Raw genomic sequence first — 24,447 nt, forward strand, 5'->3', positions numbered from 1 at the left:
GCACTATAGAATTTATCCTAGGTGATATATAAGTTGTAAGAAGATGGGCTTCTCTCTCAGCACGGCTTGTATCTCTTGAGGAAATACCCTTCACTCTCCAGAGAAATAGCAGGCTTAGCCAGGGGCTAGTATTTCAGCAGCAAGACGTCCACAGCAACATTATTTCCTATCAGAACAGTAAAGCCAGCCGCTAAAGCCCTCTGTCTACAGAGGCCTATGGAGAAATCCTGCTCCATATTACAGAGACAGGAGCTGTCTCCCTCTCTCTCGCTCTCTCCCCCTCTCTCGCTCTCTCTCGCTCTCTCTCTGCTGAGTGAATGTGATTCAGGGTGTCACAGTAAATAGGGACGCTGAGCCAGCTTCATACAGAGAGAGCTAGCTACCACAAATCAGTGATGAATGAATGACATTACATAAACTTCTAGGATACAGCTAAATATCTTTCAAGTCAGAGTCAACTGGGTGTCCTCGTGAGGGCTGGACACGCACGCACACGCATGCACACAGACACACACACATACACACACACACACATACACACTTGCTTATGGTAGTCCATCGTATCCGATGATGACTTTCTACTTCTGAGTTAACGAGGAATTCTTTGGTCTTCAGCACAGTGCTTACGTAACGTTAGCAGCTGCTGTTTTACTGGGGCGGAGGGCTATACACCACACAGTACACTGGCTCCCCTGGGACACACACTGGAGTCACCACTGCCTCCTAGCAACAGCTAGTGTGCGTGTGTGTGCATGCGTATAGATGTCTGGAGGGGGATCAGAAAGGGGAGCGAAGGAGAATAAACCAACAAGGCCTGTAAACAAACCAAATAATCAACTGTGCTGGAGTTTCTTTTTCCGAGCAATACTGACTACAACACAATGTACCAAAACACCTCACTGCTCAAACAGCTGTGGTGGTGGAAAAACATGGCTTCCAGCAAGTCCAGGACTAGGACTTTTCCCTGAAAAACATGGCTTCTAGCTAGGCCAGGCCTAGGTCTTTTCCATGAAAAACATGGCTTCTAGCTAGGCCAGGCCTAGGTCTTTTCCATGAAAAACATGGCTTCTAGCTAGGCCAGGACTAGGACTTTTCCCTGAAAAACATGGCTTCTAGCTAGGCCAGGCCTAGGACTTTTCCCTGAAAAACATGGCTTCTAGCTAGGCCAGGACTAGGACTTTCCCTGAAAACATGGCTTCTAGCAAGGCCAGGCCTAGGACTTTTCCCTGAAAAAGATGGCTTCTAGCAGGGACCTGAGCAGAAAGAACTCTGGGCCCTAGTTCACTGTTCTGCTCTGCAATGTCCCAGTAAACTGTGAGGTATACAGCTAAAACAGCCCACAACCTCTAAACAGAACAGGACAGTAGAAAAATAGAACAATGGCTTAGTCAGTCAAGCTGAACAGCCCTCCCTCATAGTAGCAGAGTATTATATTGTTAAACCTATATCATATTGTGTTGATATTGTCTTGATCTTTATGACAATAAGATTAACCAAACAGGAAGTGGAGACCAACAATCTCCAGTCCCCTGGGCCACATCATCGCAGCAGGAAACTAGAGATCCTCTTTCATCACTTAGGACTACGTCTGGGCATTTAAATGACAGTCAGAGACAGCCAGGGAATATTATAGGTTCCTATTCTGTATTTGGAGAAAGTCTCTTTCGCTCCGGCAAAAATCTGTCGTCTGTTGAGCATTCATGTGAGACGCGACAAAGGTGAGGCATTGTCAGGCTGAATGGAAGCCTGTCTGTATTGTCAGGGTACAAGTGCAGCTGTCACGACTGATTTCAGCTCTTGGAAATGCTACGACTTCAAGCAGATCCAGCTGTGGGGAACAGCCAGGCTGCAATATTACTGAATGATTGAAACTCCTCTTGGTTAGGAACAGTTTGTTCCGGCTGCAAATCGAACTGCACTTTCATATGACACATCCAGAAATCTAGCAACAGCTGATCTTCAGTTCTCCCCACTGGACAATCATATATTCCTCAGCCTCTGTTTAATAACTGGCAGTGGTAATCACATGTAGCACTCTTCCAGAGGTAGCAACACCCGTCATACAAACATACACAAAACACATTTCACCCAATTATACGCCGTCTCAGCTGCAAATTACCAGAAGCAGTTCTATCTGAGAGAGAGAGAGAGAGAGAGAGAGAGAGAGAGAGAGAGAGAGAATGGGTGAAGTAGCATACCAGTGTTTAATTCCACCATTAATGTGGTCATGAAGAGGCCACCCTGGGCTGTGTAGGCATGCCCCCCCCCTCCCCCCCCTCCTTGGGCCCAGATGCCCCCCAGCCAGGAATGCACAGGGCCCTGGACCTGTACAGCCCCCTGAGCTGAATGACCCCCTGCAGCTACATCGCGCCAGAGCTTTGAAGGAATTTCCTACTTTCATATAAAATTGATAACGGGATGTGTACACAGCGGGAACGGAAAATCGGAGGTGCGTTACGAGGTTTCACATTCCTCCTTCTCCATGGGCCAGACACGACTGCCACACATCTGCTGTACCTCTCAGAAGTCTCTCACTACTCCCTCTCTCTCTCTGTGTGTGTGTGTGTGTGTGTGTGTGTGTGTGTGTGTGTGTGTGTGTGTGTGTGTGTGTGTGTGTGTGTGTGTGTGTGTGTGTGTGTGTGTGTGTGTGTGTGTGTGTGTGTGTGTGTGCGTGCGCCGCTGGGATATCCTCATAGGTAACACCCTGGTGTTTGTTTATTAAGTGTTTTCATGGAGAGGAAGTCCGACTCCAATCAAAGGTTTGTGGGTAGAGCTGACAGACAGACAGCTGGAAGGATTCAGTAAAAACCTCAACTCTAAACACATATGTATGAATGGCTGACCACACAAGTCAAATGCACACCATCTTCCACTGCCACTACAGGCACACACAAAATATGGCACCAACAATGGACATATCGGTCTGGGGTGTGAGAATACCACACCGACGGAATATTACACTAGTATCATCATTGGAATTTGATCTGTGCTGTACTTTACAATACATTATCATGTTATTAGCAACAGTAGCAATAACACTACTTCTTTCCCCTATTGTGTCAAAAAGCGACAAAGCCTGTTTCCAGCCTGTTTCCAGAGCCTGTGCCCTGCTTGTGTAATTCTCCAGCTTAATATCTTAACACAAACTTGGCCTTTGTACCGTTGGGAGCGTCAAGCAGAACCAGATAGCAGATTTTCCCTCCTGCTCTGGTCTCTACAGATGACCTATGACACTGCTGGGGTTGGCCACACTCAAGGCCCAGTTTTTCAAACGTTATCTATCTGGATTTCGCCTATCAGAGAGGATTACATGCATAGAAATAGAATGAATAAAGTGGACAAATCATTGACTCGAATGGGGACTCTGGTTCTATTTCTATGCATTTAGTCCTATCCGATAGACAAAATAGATAACTGTAGAAAAAGTGGGCCCACGGGTTTCACAGGGTGACACACAGACACAATATCTGCCATGACTGCTGATACATTGCATCACTTCCTCTCTTCCTTTTGTCCTGCTCTTGAGGTTCCTCCTGTGTTTGGCTGATTACAGAGGAACCAGTAGCACATAGCTACTGCTGGGTGACAAAAACACTCAGACCAAACACCACTGGATGTCTCATCATCCGTGTAGAAATATTCCAGACATAATGAATTTCATAGGTGAGTAAGAGAGAGTGTGTATTTGTTTGAGAGGACAGAGCCCTAAAGGGCCGAGCAGCCTTGTTTTATCCGCCTGTCAACTGACCTCTTGACGGTGTTTGCATGTGGTTCAAACAGACAGTAGCCCAGTGTGTCGGGTTGTGTTGTACACTGGGCTACTGTAAGGCTGGGGGCAGTGTGCTATCTCCTTTCTCACATGCTTTCTCTATGCACCCGTGGGCACCACTCACTCACCCCCTCACTACTGCTGTTTTTAAACCAGTGTTAGAGCCACTGGTTCTGTTTCTCCTCTCGCTGGTGTTTTCCTCTGTCTACCTTCATGTCTCTATGCTCTCTAAGTCAGCTGGTAAATCCTACTGTACAGTTACTATTCATGGGTGTACAATTCCATCCACTTTACATCACCAAGGGAGCAATTCTGCTGTCAGTTTGTCATCCCTAGTAGTTAGATCCCTGTCACTCTCTCTCCCCTACTCTTACTCTCACCGTCTCTACCGCACTCTCTCCATTTCTGCTTCCCACACTCTCCCTGCCTTTGTCTCTCTGCTGCACACAACAACCATGCATGCCTCTAGGTTCACTTGCAACCACACAGACCCAGCTAACGATAAACTAGTCTCCAGGCATTTCCCTCCACTATCACTCTGGACCTACACAAATGGAAATAAGCGCCGATATGGAAAAAGACAAGAATAAAAGACATGGAAAAACAATAATAATACTATATATACTTGTAATCTCTGGTTTATAGGAAAATAAGGGGGATCATTAAAATGACGACATCTATATGCATAAGTCCACAGATATTTTTATGGGGGGGAGGGGGGAGAGAGAGAGAGAGAGAGAGAGAGAGAGAGAGAGAGAGAGAGAGAGAGAGAGAGAGAGAGAGAGAGAGAGAGAGAGAGAGAGAGAGAGAGAGAGAGAGAGAGAGAGAGAGAGAGAGAGAGAGAGAGAGAGAGAGAGAGAGAGGGAAGATTAGTGAGTCTGAACAAACGAACTGCAGACAGGAAACTTGGTCGCGCCAGAGACTGGATCATTTCAGAGGGATTTCGTTTACGAGAGCTGAAGCTGATCCTACTGTAGTTCAGGAAGCCTCTCTCTCAACTTAAGGCTCTATAGTGTAAAATACTGAGTGCTAACAAAATGCTACCCTGCTAGCGGTTAGCCTGCTAGCTATGTTCAGCCATGGATGAGTAGCCTGGCTGTGCCACAATGAGCCCCAGCACTGGAGCTCCATTCTGGGCTTGAGTCCCTGCCTCCAGTCCCTTTTCTGTGGGTGTGGGGGTTCAGAGTGGACGTGGCCAGGAACAAGACTGGGTGGACAGGTGGCACCACCTGGAGTTGAAGTGTTTACACCATGGAACACAGTCCCACGCTTTCCTGGCCGCCTTACAATATCTCTCTCCCACCTCTACATGGAGCCTCTCATTCATTACCTCTCTTTCACCTTCCTCTCTCTCTGCGTGTCCTTTCAGCCTGCCCTGGGCGCTGTGTCCCGTGTCAGCGGGCCATCTGTCTGAGAAGCCCCCCCAGCCCTGTCTTCCTCTGTGTGTGTCCGGGCCTGGAGCCTGGCCTCCCACTGCTGGGCAGTGCTGGCAGCAGGCTGTAATGACAGAGCACCAGCAGCTAGTCCTGGTCACACTGAGGGGTGCAGCCCTGCCAAACCACTGACACTAGCATTAGCATCTGTGCTAATCCTCCAATGTAGGCCAGGACCCAGCACCTCCAGCCCACCTGCCAGGATCTGGAAACAGCTAGCCTGACACACAGAACACATACACTAGGCTTCCTGATATGCTAACAGTGGCCAATACTAGCCATACAAGCTCATCCCTAATCTTGAGGCTTACCTTCAGTCGATTTGAATTTGTGTGATTCACGCAAGCATTGTTGACAAAGGTCATATCTTTTTATGATTCATTGTTTTTGTTTGACAGTTGATCATATTCATATATTCATGTGTGTTCCAGTGCTTCATACTTGACTAATAGTAACCCATGGTAACTGTGTGAATACTGATTGTGAACACAATGGACAAGAGGCATGATGGACCTACTTCAGAGAGGTCCAATATGTTTTTGACTAAGAAATAGATTCACTGTCTTTTTCCCCTCACTACCCCTCTCTCTCCCCGTTTCCCCTGTCTCTCCCCGTTCCCCCTCTCTCTCCCCATTGCCCCTCTCTCTCACTAATTCAATTTTTTAAAATCTTAACTGTTAAGCACAGTGTGAGTACAAATCCATGTTTGCCAAAGGCATGGCTGTGTTTGGCTGCCTGCTGGTTATGAAGGGGGTAGGAGGCAGAGAGAGGGGAGCTTGCCCACCTACCAGGGCCTCTCTCTCTCTCTCTCTCTCACACACTCTCTCTCGGGCCTGGCACCAACGGCTGCTGGACTGAAGGACAGAAGGTGTGAGGGGCTTAGACCCACTGCGCCCTGTCAGAGACCAGGACACAGGCATTAACTGGGGGAGGGAGGGAGGGAGGGAGGGAGGGAGGGAGGGAGGGAGGGAGGGAGGGAGGGAGGGAGGGAGGGAGGGAGGGAGGGAGGGAGGGAGGGAGGGAGGGAGGGAGGGAGGGAAATGGGGCGGAGGAGAGACAGAGCGCAAGAGAGTGAAAGACAGAGGGAGAAGTGACCACCCCCACACATATTTAGTGTAACACTCAGCCTCAGACGCTACAGTCCAACAGGACACAGACTCCCCACTCTAATCACATCCACAGCTACAACTACTGGACTGTCTGCCTGTCCTGACAACGTTCTTCACAGGACCAGATGAATCATGTATGTGCCACCCTCCTAATTCAGAATTCTCCATAAGAAGGAGATTTGGGGGTGAGACAAGCACAGCGTGCAGCTACAAGGAGAATTGTGAAAATAAGTTTGCCGCAATGCACCTCAATATACTATTACTAGAATCAGCGATCCATTGATGATGATAATGCCTACAGTATGTGTGTGTGTTTCAAGGACTGATATATATTCGGTGAGGCCGATATAGCTGCTTCCATTCAACCAGGCATCTGCTGTACAGCGGTTATGTGTGGGAGTATCCATTCAGAAGAATGTATTGAGCGGATAGCTCTTCAGAACGCGATCCTTAAAGGAAGTCGTGTTGGCTTCAGTAACTCTAGCTGTGTGGTTATGTTACTACCTACACCGCGAAGACCAGATATAGGTCATGTCGATAAAGGAAAACGTCAATACTGGAGCATACGACCGGCTAGGCACGTTACTATGCACAGTCACTCACTTTGTGGCCAGAGTCCTGTTCAGAACACACATACTTTCGAGAGAGAGAGAGACAGAGAGACAGAGAGAGAGAGAGAGAGAGAGAGAGAGAGAGAGAGAGAGAGAGAGAGAGAGAGAGAGAGAGAGAGAGAGAGAGAGAGACATGGGGAGGGGGAAAGAGAGAGCAAGAGAGAAAGAGATGATGAGAAAGAGAGAGACAGACAGAGAGAGAGAGACAGAGAGAGAGAGAGAGGGGGGGGGGGGAGCAAGGAAGAGAGGGGAGAGAGAACTTGAGAGGGACAGAAAGAGAAGAAAAGAGAGAGCGAGACAGAGAGAGAGAGAGTGAGAAAGGAGAGCAGTGATAAAGTGCTGACATGTTGATTTACTTCCTCCTCTGAATCAGACAGCTGAACGAACGCTCCTTGGACAAGGTCACTGAGGATCACGCGTCTCAGGTTAACACACTGAACCCATCCACCTGGATATTACACTACAGCAGACAGAGACAGGACACTGCACAAGGACAGCCCTCCCTAATGTGCCCCTGTTCCTCTCTCCTACAGTAGTGGGGTGGGGTTGAAGCCCGAAGGTGGAGACAGGGAGGGATCTGTATACCCAGCCAGATAGCGGTGTGGATACGACAGAGAAATGGAGACTTTATTTTATCCATCTAACGTACTTGGTGTTTGCTGCTAGTGTGGTCACAGAACTGTATATACTCTATATTTCTTCATTCCTTTATTTTTATTTTGTGGATTTGTGTGTATTGTTTTGTATTGTCAGGTATTACTGCACTGTTGGAGCTAGGAACACAAGCATTTTGTTACACCAGATCTGATTTGATTTATGTGCTGTTACCAACACCTTGTCACGTTTTGCATGGCACAGAATACAAAAGACGAGCACGAAATAAGCACAAACTGATCTGCTACCAGGCTAGTCTAAACCTGGGTGAAGTACATGAGGTGAACACGTCCCCCCAAAAATACTGAGATTGAGAACATAGGCTACTGAATGTAAAATAATGCACAGCGGAGGTCATTGATGTGGGAGCGAACGACTAGCAATAAAGCAGCTGGCAGTGAGGCCTCTCTGCACAGTAGACCATTGGAAAGTGGAGGGAGTGGGACTGACTGTTTCACTCACTGTAGAAAGGACTGGAAGCAAGCAGCAAACACCGAGTTAGATAGATGGAAAAACAAAGTTAGTTAGGAGACCCCCTTCACACTGTTGGGGCGCCAGGGTGAAATGCCTTATTATTCTTTATTACACACACACACACACACACACACACACACACACACACACACACACACACACACACACACACACACACACACACACACACACACACACACACACACACACACACACACACACACACACACACACACACACACACACGCTCGAGGGTAATCAAATAATATAACCTGCACACAATTACTGGCCTGTCCCGCTGCCAAGAGAGTGCAACTGATAAAGTGCAATTGATAAAGCAGGGTCCATATCAGGTTGTTCCCAATGTGGCTCCATTGTAACCCTGTAACCATAGTGGTGGCTGTTTAATGTAGCCCTGCATCACATTACCCCACGCACTTTGAGGGCTAATGGGATCCAACTTGGGTGGGTAATTGGATTGGCCCCCAACGACAGACAGACAAACAGACAGACGGACACTATACAGACAGACACATGACCAACACGCCCCATCACCCCACCATAACGATGTGGTAGAGTGGTACTCACCGCTCCATCTCTCTGCCCTGTCAGGATGCTGACGTACAGCACTATACACAGCAATAGCATGCCCAGACTTCCCTTCCACAACTTCCTGGTATTAGGATTAGGATGTTGAGTCTCTTAAAAGTTATCTCCACACTGTTGAGAGACAGTAGGAGACCAGACAGGGGGCCTACAGTGAGGGAGAGGGTGTCCTCGAGACATGCCCGTGCAAAAATGTCCCCCCCCCCCAAACCCGCTGAAGCACTGCGAGCTGCGGCGACACACACATTATAAATCATCTGAGAATTAGCGAATGGAAAAATAGTTTAGCACACTTAGCAGAGGCACGAGTCCTCATTCCACAGGTGCCAGATAGGGGTATTACAGTTCTTTTCTCCGCAGAAAGACAGACAGAGGGAGAAAAAGACAAGAGAGAGAGTACATAAGAGGAATCTCTCTGGCTGACTGAGGAGAGAAGGGAGAGAGAGGAGAGGAGGGAGGGAGGGAGGGAGGGAGGGAGGGAGGGAGGGAGGGAGGGAGGGAGGGAGGGAGGGAGGGAGGGAGGGAGGGAGGGAGGGTTGATAAAAAAAAGGACTCAGCCATAGAAGCTAATTTCAAGGTTGTGGTAATCTCACCCCTGGGCTCCAGATGATGGAGTCTGGGGTTGTTGTTGTTGGGGTGGTGTGTGTCATTAAGCATGCAGAGCGGCAAGAAGATAAGCTTTTCCGAAACAACAACTTTTAAATAGTGTGTGTTTGCATGCGTGTGTGTGTGTGTGTGTGTGTGTGTGTGTGTGTGTGTGTGTGTGTGTGTGTGTGTGTGTGTGTGTGTGTGTGTGTGTGTGTGTGTGCGTGCGTGCGTGCGTGCGTGCGTGCGTGCGTGCGTGCGTGCGTGCGTGCGTGCGTGCGTGCGTGAGGCATGAGGTGTGTGTATGTGTGGTGTTTCCCTGCCTTATCACCAGGACCTTCCCTCACATAACAAGTTATTCCATAATGATAACACACACACAGAGTGAGACAGACAGACAGGCCCGCAAGCGAGTCAGTGGCTTGGGGTGCTATGAGTCAGTGGCTTGGGGTGCTATGAGTCAGTGGCTTGGGGTGCTATGAGTCAGTGGCTTGGGGTGCTAGGAGTCAGTGGCTTGGGGTGCTAGGAGTCAGTGGCTTGGGGTGCTATGAGTCAGTGGCTTGGGGTGCTAGGAGTCAGTGGCTTGGGGTGCTATGAGTCAGTGGCTTGGGGTGCTATGAGTCAGTGGCTTGGGGTGCTAGGAGTCAGTGGCTTGGGGTGCTAGGAGTCAGTGGCTTGGGGTGCTAGGAGTCAGTGGCTTTGGGTGCTAGGAGTCAGTGGCTTGGGGTGCTAGGAGTCAGTGGCTTGGGGTGCTAGGAGTCAGTGGTTTGGGGTGCTAGGAGTCAGTGGCTTGGGGTGCTAGGAGTCAGTGGCTTGGGGTGCTAGGAGTCAGTGGCTTGGGGTGCTAGGAGTCAGTGGCTTGGGGTGCTAGGAGTCAGTGGCTTGGGGTGCTAGGAGTCAGTGGCTTGGGGTGCTAGGAGTCAGTGGCTTGGGGTGCTAGGAGTCAGTGGCTTGGGGTGCTAGGAGTCAGTGGCTTGGGGTGCTAGGAGTCAGTGGCTTTGGGTGCTAGGAGTCAGTGGCTTGGGGTGCTATGAGTCAGTGGCTTGGGGTGCTAGGCTGGAAAACTGATTTGTTATGTGATATTTAGAACAGGTGAGATTTAAAACAGGTGAGAATTAAAACAGGCAGCAGCGGCTGGGGGATGGAGGAGGTGGGAGGCTTCGCAGTGCCACGCTCGTCCGCGGAGCCGGGGGGAAGTGAATGGGTGTTTTACAACTACCCTTCCTCCCTCCTCAGGCTGCCTCATGGACTAAACAACAAGTGCCTCACCACTGGAGAGGAGAGCTAGAGAACAGGAGGATGAAGTAGGGAGGGACGTGCTCTGCGGAGCGAAGACGAGGTCAGGTTATGTCATAGTTTCTCGCTTATCTCAGTGTCTTTAAATACCTGCCAGGGCTGTGCAAACAAGCCGTCGGAAGACAGAGCCCCTGCCGCCCAGACCAGCCCCATCTGTCACACACACAAATTACACACGCACAGTGACGGCTGTATCGCCACGACAACACACAGCAGACAGCTTGTACCAAAACACACAGAGAAGAAGGCTGTCTACGGTGGAGATCCAACAGCCACTGTCATCCTCCATTCAGTTTACAAACACACTGACAACAAGGGAATCACTTCTCAGCAGCATCACCAGAGAGAGAGAGAGAGAGAGAGAGGAGGTAGAGAAAAGGAGAGGGAGAAACGGTATGTCTACTTACCTGGGTATATCAGCTCCCCAGTCCCACAACATCTCCAGTCACCAAAAGCAATCCTCTGGGGTGAAACTCTTCCTGTCCATTCTCCGGGGTCACCGATAGAAAGCCAAAACAGCGGGGCCAAACTCCCATCAATCAGAATAGCCACTCACTGGTAGTGAGAGCGTATGCTTGCTAGGAGACCTACTGATGTAAGCTAGTCACCAGAGAAAATACCCAGTCAGTTGTGACGCATATCCAGGATCAGAAATAGCAATAGGGCCCCCAGAGGGATTATACAACAGACTACATTTAGAGGACCTTCCACTGGCCCACAGAGCAGGAAGGCAGGCAGCGCTCATGCTCATTCTCTCTCTCTCTCTCTGTCTCTCTCTCCTTCTCCGCCTGCCTGCCTGCCTGCCTGCCTGCTCTCTCTTTGCTGGCTCCACAGTCTTTTTTTACGTTGACATTTTCCTAAGCAAGACATGACCACAAATAGAGGGGTCAAGTGAAAGACAGCAGTTATGGGGTGGAGCGGCAGGAGCAGGGCTGTTGCCGGCTGCTTCTCTCTCTAAGTGTTGTGTTGTTATGACACAGCAGCACAACCGTATCAGGCTGGCCTGGCGGCCGACACCACACTACAGTCTGGACACACACCACCTCTGACCCCCCGGGGGTTGTCCTATCCAAAAGCGAGTGTGTCCTGTCAAAGAGCGAGCCATAACATGGTATCCCTCTACTCTCCCTCCTTCCCTCTACCCCTCCCACCCCGCTTCCTCTGCCGCCTGTGACTACCCCTCTCCCCCCTCCTCCTCCTCCTCCCCCCCAGCTCTATAAATAGCTTGCCAGGCTAATAGTGAAAAATCGCCTCAGAGATGTGTTTTCTCCGGCCCAATCCCCTGCTCTCCGGTCAACGATATGATTCGCTCCTGTGTTGCTCCTTCAGTGCGTTATTGGCCATGAAGAGTGACATTGGGACAGGGCAGCACTGGGACAGGGCAGCATTGGGACAGGGCAGCATTGGGACAGGGCAGCACTGGGACAGGGCAGCATTGGGACAGGGCAGCACTGGGACAGGGCAGCATTGGGACAGGGCAGCACTGGGACAGGGCAGCAGAGAGAGATGGAAGAGGGAAAGGGAGAAAGAAAAGAGAGAAGCCCTGCTGAGCAATAGCTTCCAGCCACAAACCTCGCTGCAGCGTTGAATATTAATGCATGTTTATGCTTCTGAATTAACCTCAGGTATGTCATGAGTGACAGTGGTGCGGCTAGTTTGAGAGCTACCGTATAACATTCTCCGCATTGCATACATGCAGGGCCACACATTGTCAAAACGCAGGCAGTGTGGAGAGGAATTCACCTCAACAATGGGCGGATGATAACAAACACATACGGCAGTTGTTTTGAGTGGACCAACTCGAGACACCAGCTCCATGCTGGTGATACTTTGGTTAATAACACCCGTGCTGTCACGCAAGTCAAACCTACACCTCTATTATGACACCATTGTTACTTTGCCCTTACTGGAGAATCCAATTTACAAGTCTAACAATAACTTGACCTCTGTTGAACTCCCTATGAGAAACTGCTGCGGGCAGGAGACAACTGGGAATAGCTGACACACACACACACACACACACACACACACACACACACACACACACACACACACACACACACACACACACACACACACACACACACACACACACACACACACACACACACACACACACACACACACACACCCACCCAAAGGACTGTCCCAGAGCAGGGAGACCTGACACCATAGCCACCTATTGGCTATCCAAAGTAACCAACACCTGCTATGAACTAAACTCAATAGTCCAGTAGGAGTGCAGTACTCCTGAGCAGGAAGCGGAAGTATAGTGGATGCAATGTGTGAGACGAGATGAAATGACACAGTTCACAACGACATGCCTAGCTATTTCTACACTAGCATGTGCATTCACACTGGTAGGCAGCAGAAAGAGAATAACACTATAGCACACAACAGATGTTATGAGAGAAAACCAGGTAGCTGTGTTTAACACACTCAAGACTCAACACTCTGACTTCATCTTAAAAGAGACAGTTCCCCATTGCCTTTTACAGGTGGAATATCATCATTAGGTATAAACAGAGAGAAACATATGTTTATATTTTGAATGTAGCAGAGTATAAAAACTAGGACAGTTCTCTATCATATACTGTAGGCCCTTCTGCACATCTTTATGTAAACACATAACATGCCCTGGACATCAAGCAACAGAATGATCTAGTAGAAACATACACTCAGTTGTCAGTTTATTAGGTACACCACCCCATTTCTGAAGAAAAAACACAAATGTGAAAAATGTATGTATAGTTATAGCGTTTTGGAAATAAACTCTTCATTTATGCATAAAACGCTGAACGGCACATGCTGCGTGTGACCAAATCTGCTTATCCTGTCGAGGCACAAACTCTCTCACTATCCACGTTTGAAAACCATTTAGCTAGCTAGTAAAACAGACTCGACGACCTTGTAGAGGTCTTCAAGTGGAGAATTCTATGCGTGTCTATGAATACATCTGAAGATAGTTTGCAGCACCTCAGGTCAATTCCTTGCCCTATGGGTTTCTATAACAGTGTTATAAACTGGCTAGGAAGATTCCAACCTTTGCCATCTAGGACCTTGGCTGCGCAAGGTTAGCCTCAAAACTCTGAGTGGAGTGGACCCTTTAAAAAGGCTACAAAAACAGCTACAGAAATGTAACCTAAATGTACGCTGTAAAATGCAGTTACTTCAAAAGCTGGTGGCATCAACGGCACCGCATCCCTCTAAAACCCATCGCCTTCAGGAGAAATGGATACCAATGCAACACCAGAGACCTGGAATCATACTTCATTTAAGGATGTTACATTTGAGTAATTTAGTAGATGCTCTTACACAGGGCGTGAGTAGTGAGTACACACATCTTCGGTCTAGTCCCACGTGGGAATCGAACCCCCAACCCTGCCTTCGCAAGCACCATGCTCTACCAACTGCGCCACACAGGACTTTTATCAGACACATATTGATATCTGTGCCTAATGTACACTGAGAGAGAGGGGAAAAAACTGCCTTGATAACTGGAGCAGAGAAGATAGAGAGGGGAAACCCTTTTTGTATTTTTCTATTGAAAGCTGTGCAGAGGGTTTCACTTATACACCCCCTGGAGCTGAGACAGAGGAACACACAGGGAGCGGAGTCTGCAAAGCACGCAACACACACACACGTACCCAAATGCGCACACACGCACAACATACTACATTTTAAACCGTGTTTTATGGTGCGACAAAATAATGAATGTGCTCCTTTAAGTCGAAGCAGACAGCGAATGAGGTCATCACATTTTATCGCTATTTTATATAATTTTACACGTTTCTTTCCTTCTATTCAGGGAGACAAAGAGAGAAGTAGAAACAGTGTGTCACATGTTCCTGGCAGCATCAGCCTCTCTAATAGGACCAGAGCTTTTTCATGACAAAGTCATATTTGACCTGGCGACCCCTGACCGTCCCTGGCCAGGGGGTGGGTCTTCCTAGCAGGCCTTGGGGGAGCGTGAGGCAGCCTGATAGAATGAGAGCAAGCGATCATGAAAACAGTCGCTCAGCAGCCCCTCCAAAACAAACCCGCTCTCATGCACCCGAGGTACAATTGCTCATTGGAGTGTGAGGCAGTGACTCGCTCTCAGCCAGCCATCAGGGACCCAGATAGGAGTTACGCAACAGGCCTGCCTGCGTGTTTTCCACCGCCAGCTGAGGGGCCGACCCCACAGCTGTTCCCGATTCCGACGGTGAAACCCTTTCTGGGCAAAACCTCTCGGAACGTCGCCCCCCCCCCCCCCCCCCGAACCCCTTCTCTCAGTCCCTGTCATTCCACCGGGTCTCATGTTGCCTGTGGCACCTGTTACCCCCAGCGGTAAGGCAAAGCAGGCAGGCAGGCCAGCTCAGATAGCCCCCACTCCCTTCCACCACTCTCCCATGGCCCTTTTTCTCTCCAGTGTCAGTTTACGGCAATCACCCAGACAAGCAGTAACAATTTTAGACTTGGCCCTGAGTCAGATCAGCTGGCTGATGCTGGGAATGAGCACCGGGGGCTTCCCAAACAGAACACCCCTGCTGGGGCCCCGTGGCCCTCAGCTCCTCTACAACCAACAACACATGGGAGCGCAGGTGAGTCACTAAGAGCCACGCTCAAGAACAAAACGACCAAAAGGTATCTGGGTTCAGGCTGGCTCACTGACAATTAGTTGTTTTTTTCAGACTTGAATCAAAACCAAATGTACTGTCGTGATTCGTGAAAGACCATGGATGGGAGTTAATTTAACAAATTATATTTTCCCCTGACAAACAATTGCCCTGGAAAGAGCATTATGGCCTCATAATCAAGTCAATTGCTTTGACAGCACATATTTCGCCGCTTTTTAATTTGCTCGAAAGACAAAATCTCAGCCCAAATCCTCCATCACAGATGGCTGGATAAAATTTCCATCAAACATGATATTAATTGGGTTGCATCACACCTTTCAGTTTTACAGGCGATTAACATAATCTGGGTTTTAACAGGTTTTAATGGCAGCCAATTTGTAGCTATTTGTGGCATGCACACAGGAACTGCGTAGGAGGCTCTGAGAGGGTGGTAAGTGGCATCTTGAATATTGACAGATTTGATTCAAAATTCATTTCAATGACTCCCATGAATATCCAGTAAACGCCCCCACACAACCCACAAAGTGTTTAAATCTTCATACACCATGCTGTACACCACAACTACGCACGCATGTTCTAGAGGGAAGTACATTTATACAGGAACATTTCTCAAATAAATCACTCAATTTACCCCTAAAATACACTTCTCTCAATCTTTCATTGCAAATGACTGAGACGATAATCTTACCTCTTGCTTTCTAAAAACAGATCCTTCCACAGCGCCAAACGAAGCTAAAGCACACATGCCATTCATCTTTATAGCCTGGGCATGCTCTGTCAATTAGATTCTATGGCCTGGCTGGGGAGTAGAGTAACACTGAGCGGCTGTTAGTGGATGAGCAGTGAAGGACATGCTGTCAGATTGGCTGAGGCTAAAAATATCATGGGCTGCCCCATGGACGTTACTATACTCCTTGCATCTCTCTCTCCATGGACGTTACTATACTCCTTGCATCTCTCTCTCCATGGACATTACTAAACTCCTTGCATCTCTCTCTCCATGGACATTACTATACTCCTTGCATCTCTCTCTCTCTCTCCATGGACATTACTAAACTCCTTGCATCTCTCTCTCCATGGACATTACTAAACTCCTTGCATCTCTCTCTCTCTCTCCATGGACATTACTAAACTCCTTGCATCTCTCTCTCTCCATGGACATTACTAAACTCCTTGCATCTCTATCTCTCTCTCCATGGACATTACTATACTCCTTGCATCTCTCTCTCCATGGACATTACTAAACTCCTTGCATCTCTCTCTCTCTCTCCATGGACATTACTAAACTCCTTGCATCTCTCTCTCCATGGACATTACTAAACTCCTTGCATCTCTCTCTCTCTCTCCATGGACATTACTAAACTCCTTGCATCTCTCTCTCTCCATGGACATTACTAAACTCCTTGCATCTCTCTCTCTCTCTCCATGGACATTACTATACTCCTTGCATCTCTCTCTCTCTCTCTCCATGGACATTACTATACTCCTTGCATCTCTCTCTCTCTCTCCATGGACATTACTATACTCCTTGCATCTCTCTCTCTCTCTCCATGGACATTACTATACTCCTTGCATCTCTCTCTCTCTCTCTCCATGGACATTACTATACTCCTTGCATCTCTCTCTCTCTCTCCATGGACATTACTATACTCCTTGCATCTCTCTCTCTCTCTCCATGGACATTACTATACTCCTTGCATCTCTCTCTCGCTCTCCATGGACATTACTATACTCCTAGCATCTCTCTCTCTCCATGGACATTACTATACTCCTTGCATCTCTCTCTCTCTCCATGGACATTACTATACTCCTTGCATCTCTCTCTCTCCATGGACATTACTATACTCCTAGCATCTCTCTCTCTCCATGGACATTACTATACTCCTTGCATCTCTCTCTCTCTCTCCATGGACATTACTATACTCCTTGCATCTCTCTCTCTCCATGGACATTACTATACTCCTAGCATCTCTCTCTCTCCATGGACATTACTATACTCCTTGCATCTCTCTCTCTCCATGGACATTACTATACTCCTTGCATCTCTCTCTCCATGGACATTACTATACTCCTTGCATCTCTCTCTCCATGGACATTACTATACTCCTTGCATCTCTCTCTCTCTCCATGGACATTACTATACTCCTTGCATCTCTCTCTCTCTCTCCATGGACATTACTATACTCCTAGCATCTCTCTCGCTCTCTTTTTTCATGGCAATGGGCCACAACTATTGCTACTGTGATGGCACATTACGGTATTTTCAAATCAAATCAAATCAAGTTTATTTTATATAGCCCTTCGTACATCAGCTAATATCTCGAAGTGCTGTACAGAAACCCAGCCTAAAACCCCAAACAGCAAGCAATGCAGGTGTAGAAGCACGGTGGCTAGGAAAAACTCCCTAGAAAGGCCAAACCTAGGAAGAAACCTAGAGAGGAACCAGGCTATGAGGGGTGGCCAGTCCTCTTCTGGCTGTGCTGGGTGGAGATTATAACAGAACTATGCCAAGATGTTCAAAATGTTCATAAGTGACAAGCATGGTCAAATAATAATCATGAATAATTTTCAGTTTTGACTAACAGATATGGGAATTTATCAATGTTTGATTTGTTTACAAATTCTTTCCGGGTCTATGTGATCTGTGGGAAATATGTTTCTCTAATATGGTCATACATTTGGCAGGAGGTTAGGAAGTGCAGCTCAGTTTCCACTGTGGACAGTGGGCACGTATCTAATCTATTGATTCCAGATAGCATTCCAAATTGCTTTGTTTTCTGGTTGATTCTTTACAGTGTGTCAAATAGTTCTCTTTTTGCGTTCTCATAATTTGTTTGGATCTAATTGTGTTGCTGTCCTGGGGCTCTGTGTGGTCTGTTTGTGTTTGTAAACAGAGTCCCAGAACCAGCTGGCTGAGGGGACTCTTTTCTAGGTTAATCTCTGTAGGTGAGGGCTTTGTGGTGGAATGTGTGGGCATCGTTTCCTTTTAGGTGGTTGTAAAATTGAACAGTTCTTTTCTGGATTTTGATAACTAGCAGGTATAGTCCTAATTTTGCTCTGCATGCATCGTTTGGGGTTTTGCGTATTTGCAGAATTCTGCATCCAGAGTCTAAATTGGGTGTTTGTCCCATTTAGTGAATTCTTGGTTGGTGAGTGGAGACCAGGCCTCACAATCACAGAAGGCAAAGGGTTCTATAACTGACTGAGCCAGATGCTAAATGGGATGGTGAGTTTTATGTTCCTTTTGAAGGCATAGAAGGCCCTTCTTGCCTTCTATCTAGATCGTTCACAGCTTTGTGGAAGTTACCTGTGGTGTTGATGTTTAGGCAGAGGTAGGTATAATTATTGGTATGCTCTAGGGCAACGGTGTCTAAATATGATTTGTATTCGTTGTCCTGGCAACTGGACCTTTTTTGGAAACCCATAATTATTTGGCTTACTGAGAGTCACCGACAGGTCCCAGGTCTGACAGAATCTGTGCAGAAGATCTAGGTGCTGCTGTAGGTCCTCTTTGGTTGGGGACAGAAGAACCAGATCATCTGCAAACAGTAGACGTTTGAGTTCCGAGTCCAGCAGGGTGAGGCCGGGTCCTGCAGACTGTTCTAGTGCCCTCGCCAACTCATTGATATACAGTATGTTGAAGATGGTGGGGCTCAAGCTGCATCCCTGTCTCACCCCACGGCCCTGAGGAAAGTGTGTGTTTATTGCCAATTTCCAACCATTTGTTTAGCAGACCCTAATGCCAACGTGGTCCCATGTGTCTCAGTTGGTAGCGCATGGCACTTGCAACACCAGGGTTGTGGGTTCAATTCCCAAGGGGGTCCAGTATGAAGAAGGAAACAAAAGTATGAAAATGTTTGCAGTCTACTGTAAGTCACTCTGGATAAGAGAGTCTACTAAAATGGAAACTGAGTAAAGCATTTTTTATCAACAAAGCATGAGAAGACATCGCTTTTGTTTTGGTTTGTTTGTTTGTCAATAAGGGTGTGCATGGTGTATACGTGGTCTGTTGTACAGTATTTTAGGAAGGAGTCAACTTGACATTTGCTCAGGACATTGTTTTCACTGAGGAAATAAATGTTGGACTCTGCTGTTGATGATACTGCAGAGGAGTTTCCAGAGATTCATGTTGACGCAGATTCTGCCGTAATTATTGAGGTCCAATTTGCCTAAACTTTTGTGGATTGAGGTGACCAGACCTTGGTTCCAAATATTGGGGAAGATGTCAGAGCTGAGGATAATGTTGAAGATTTAAGAATAGCCTATTTTAATTTGTGGTCTGTATCATTTTGTTTACTATTCCATCAACACCACAGGCCTTTTTGGGTTGGATGGTTTGTACTTTGTCCTGTAGATCATCCAATGTAATTGGTGAATCTAATGGCTTCTGGTGATAGCTGATTCTAAGTGAAGTACATTATCATGTATATGTTTTTGGTCTTGGTTCTTTGTTATACAGCCAAAAGAATGGAGAAGTGGTTTATCCACACATCTTCATTTCTGGATAGAAGTGATTTGATTCTACGGATTCTTCAATCACATTGAGCTGTTTTCTTGCATTCTGTTCCTTGTTTTTTCTTAGTGTATTTCTGTATTGTTTTAGGCGTAAGCTAAACCATTTCTCATTGCTGTTCATTTTCTTAGGTTTTCTGCTTGATATGTTTGATATGTTAGCTGATAGGTCAAATATACTGTTCTGGCTTCCTACTGCTAAATGTACACTTACAGACTGTGGGTTGAGGTCAGTGATAAAGTAATCTACAGTACAACTGCCAAGAGATGAGCTAAAGGTGTATCTACCATAGTAGTCCCCTCGAAATCTACCATTGACTATGTATAGATCCAGCGTGCAACAGAACAGCAGGAGGTGTGACCCGTTTTTGTTGGTTGTTTTGTCGTAGTTGTGTCTAGGGGGGCATATTGGGAAGGGAAATAGCATACCACCTGAGTCCCACTACCAGCTCTCTGTAACCTAGAGGGAAACCGCTGGCTGGCACACTACACACACTATATTCAATGCACACATGTAATGCTGTGAATTCTCTCAACACACATCCTATTGGAGCATAAATACTTGATGACTGAAGAGCATGACCCACCATCAGAAATGTCAATACTGCAGGACCAATGTGACCAAGCAGGTCAATTGTAATACACTGAATGAAACAATTAGCTCCCAGCCCAGTGATTGATCCCACGGCTGTCTGATGGATGTGTAAACAGAGCTGTTAGCTAACATAAATGGAGTGCCACGCTGAATAAAGCAGACACAGTCAATGAGTTGAGCTACAACATACTGTATCTAACTGGTCTGGTAATGGAATCCCAATACATGGCATCAACCTCCAGCCCACACGTTCCTCTTTGTCTCTACATCCATCCAACAAGCTGATCAACATCAATGACATTGACCCGGAGGGAAGTGTTTGGCCCCAATGTCACCTCAAGGATAAATCCCCAGTAAAATGACTTGGGAGAACTAACCTAATCCTGACTGAGGAAGAACAAAATGACCTGTCGATCCTGGATGTGATCCCTTTCCCTTACTTTTCCCACACACTCCTAATGAGGACCTGCCTGCTTTTCCCCGCTCACTATGCACTGCCAAGGCAGGCACCGGGCCCGTAGACCCGGTTGTAAAAATGTCTTGTTTCGGGAAGTAACATGACTCACTCATTTATTTAGGAATTTCTCAGACAAATCAACAAGGTTTGTGAGCTTATCCTGGCTCACAAACAACAATACCCATAATGGGAGATTTATAGGGTTCTATTAAACCATGGGAGCAGATATCTGTGACTGGTGATGTTGTGATTTGATCTGTGTATATTGCCAATTCCTACACAGCAGTAGAGTGTGTGTAATCCTAGCCAGCGTAAAGAATGGTGTGTGACTATTTATAACATTGTCGTGCTAAATGGATGCCATCGCATTGTTGAAGGAGCTATTGTATCGCCAGGGTCATCCCATCAACTGTAATGAAGAAGAACATTGCAGATGGTAAAATAATAACACATATCACCATGGTAAGACATGATTTATAAATAAACAAATCATCAAATCATTTTCTTCATTTCAACGAAGAAAAACAAACACGGGCCTGCGCACGGAACATCTAGAGCCTCTGGTAATGTGTCTGTAGGTTAGCTAGAAGAGAACTTCTCCAACATAACGTAGCTTATTCACAGCGGAGGTCCACAATACTACAAAACCTATTTCTCCTTGTGAATTTAGTAGGTATATGAATGTATTCTAGATGATGAAGATGGATAAGGAGGGTCACAAATGAATTTGCGACTCCTCAAAGAAAGGGTGGCGCTACAAATAGATACAGTACATTGGAAATAATAGGTGACAACATTCCAATATGGGAACCTTATTTTTTCCATCATCTTTACTGCAGGAGGATTACATATACTGCAATCATCCTCCATGTATACAATGTATCAATAGCACCCAAAACATACTGCCTGTAGAGAATACTGCAGTAGACACTATTAGCACCCCAGTCTGAGACGCTGCCTCTGTAAATGGCCCCAGGTAAAGTAACTTCTCCTCTCCCTGTCAAACTCTGGAAGCAAAGCTGACCTTTTGCCTCCTATCTGACTCGACAGCGCAGGTCTACGAGCGGGGCACCACCATAAAGCAGCACTCTCGCCGCAATATTCAGCATAAAATATGCATCAAATTATATAACCCTTATATAATGCATCCATGGGCCAAGTCTGGGCTCATCCATGCTGTGTTCTACAGCTAATTAAGCGATCTGCGCAAAGCAAAACAGAGCATGGGGAGCTGCTAATTTTAGGTCCTTCCCTGAGCCCATCTGAGAAACAGGAGGCTGGGAACCAGTGGGAGGCTCCGGAGCTAACGCAACCAAGTGGCTTGAAAGCGGGGGAGAGACGGCAGGGGGGGGGGTGGTGCTTGGTTCGCTAAAAAGCCCATATGACATCAGTCAGAGTGAGAGTGGCAATGCGGTGGGAGTGAAACAAAGACCTGTCAGGAGGGGGAGAGAGGAGGAGAGGAGACATTGGCACCCCAGTCAGCTCCACACAGTCACAGAGTCAAACAGAGAGCAGCATCCATGAGGTCACATAATTAGTACCAACACACTTTCAGCCCTGTGCAGCCCTTCCAATACTTGTCAATTTGCACACACAGTCAAACCCCTCTCTCTTTCTCCCTATCTTGTGTGCCAATAGTGAAAACCGAGGAAAAACAGCCCCCTTGGAAGGTTTCTGTCAGTAAGACTGGAGGGGGAGGGGGAGGGAGCTAGTAGGTCCCCAGTCCAACAGAACAGGCAGACCCAGGTTTCATCAGCGGAGAGCCCAGATCTGTCCCAGGTCTGTCCTAGCAAAGGAAATCAATCTGCCTCCCTGGCCTCCCTGCCTGCTGCTGGGCCTTCCTCAGATCAGCTGTGTGTTTATTGAGATCACGAACATTGCTAGAGTCCTCTGCTAGCAACGAACCACATGGGTAACACCAGCCAGACAGCCAAACTGGTTCCCTCACCAGTATCCTGGAGCGGATCCTTCCTTCCTTCCTCCTCTGCTGGTTAACTGGTGTAACCTAATAAGTTCAACACTAACATAACATCTTCAACTCCAACAGTTAGTCACCTATACAGTAGAGACGCATAGTGGTATCAGCCTCATACTCAAGGCTAGTATAGACGTTAATCACCCCACAAGGCCACCAACACACTCACCATGGTTTTCATTTCCAGTGGAGAAATGAAGGAGGTGTCATGTGTGGGAGCATACAGAGCAGAAACATTATTCTGAGATGAACACGGAGCGGTTTGTTTGGAGATAAGAGCAGGCAGAAAGAGAGAGGGGGAGCGTCTAGGGAAAACAGGCATCTGTGAGGAGTACTAAAGAAGGCTGAAGAACACATGCCTCCGGCTAGATCCTTCTCTTGGGCTGTCGCTGAACAACGTCATTTAAACACTGTTCAATTCACCTGGCAGATGGGCAAGCATCCGGCCCCACTCTCAGCCCTCCCTCTCTCAGCCCTATCTTCAACAAGGTCTCCACAGCCTGGCTGTAGCTCAACAGCAGTGCTACTCTGTGTGAGAGGCTGACCAAAATCTCTCAGACAGGCAGTCCCAGCAAAAATAAATGTATTTTCTCCTAATAAAAAGCCAGAGAATAAATGTGGCAAACTTTTACAGGAATACAGTCTCGATTAGCATCGGAATTAGCTGCTTCAATATTTATACATCCAACAAACTTGCCAGAGCAGCTTTTTGGGTGTCTGCTCGGTATGGAAAAAACACTTCAATGATCGTTTTCCCTACAGTGGCACATCAGACACCTAAGCTATAAAATAAAACTACAGGGACTCACTTTTAGAACCAAATAATATGTATGCACTCCTCTAGATGTGACACACTGTAAAACATTGTTTATTTTCAAACTCTCTCTGCATAATCTTTTTACAGTATTTTTTACTTTGCAATATTTCAAATGCCAATAAAAATAGAGCATTATTATTTTAGTAAATAATACATGGGCCTTGTTCATACTGTATAGTACACCAATATACTGTATGCACTTATTTCCCAACTGGAAGACAGTTAGTAAATTCCATGGGACCGCTCTATGCTACCCAACATGCTTAAAGACACTATGCTACCCAGTAGGCATGGATACTCAGGGCTCATTGTGACCTCAATTACTCCTGATTGAGTTTGGTTCCCCACCTCTCTCTGTCTCAACACCAAGTCATTCTCTACAGACACAGGTACTCCAAGGGATGAACTGACTAGTTCCCTGTCTGTTGACTTTGATAGTAATTCTATGGAGAGCAGAGGGCTAAACTGAGGATGGAGGAGCACAGAAGAGAAATGAAGGGCATTCTTCCCAGTCATGCACACGAGCCCGGGCACTGTACTGTAAAACATGTTACTCCTCAGTAGTGCACCTCCCATCATTTGGCATTGTGTTTGAACTACAGACAGAGCCTTTAGCTTGGCAGGAAGTGTGTAGCATGCCACAGCACGGAAGATACAACTGCAGGCTGGAGTCTTCAGTCAGGCAGAATGCTTAAACTAGATGCTAAAGAGTTGAGTAACAACGTCAGCTTCTGTGGGTCTGCTAAGTGCCAGATGGGATGAGCAAACTGACAGAAATCAGATAAAAGAGAAACTTCCTCTTCAGCTACCGGTGCATACCTGCCTGCCAAGACACAGCCCCTACACAGTCCCTACACAGCCCCTACACAGTCCCTACACGACTAGTAACTACGTACGCTACTTTCATTGGAAATCGCAGACACACAACCTGCTTG

General features: G+C 47.1%; 1 protein-coding gene across 6 annotated transcripts in view; it reads right to left on the reverse strand.

Moving 5' to 3' along the window:
* The window catches only part of LOC139556324 (transcription factor HIVEP2-like), an 89,457-nt gene that overhangs the window by 42,146 nt on the left and 22,864 nt on the right, over positions 1-24,447 (reverse strand). For 2 of the 6 annotated variants that reach the window (XM_071370161.1, XM_071370158.1), the window contains one exon: positions 10,945-11,137. The exons of the other annotated variants lie outside the window; for them this stretch is intronic. The gene's annotated coding sequence lies outside the window, so the exon portion shown is untranslated. The remainder of the gene's footprint in view (positions 1-10,944; positions 11,138-24,447) is intronic. 6 annotated transcript variants of the gene reach the window in all.

Source organism: Salvelinus alpinus, chromosome 27 (assembly GCF_045679555.1).
Source record: "Salvelinus alpinus chromosome 27, SLU_Salpinus.1, whole genome shotgun sequence".
NCBI classification, from domain to species: domain Eukaryota; kingdom Metazoa; phylum Chordata; class Actinopteri; order Salmoniformes; family Salmonidae; genus Salvelinus; species Salvelinus alpinus.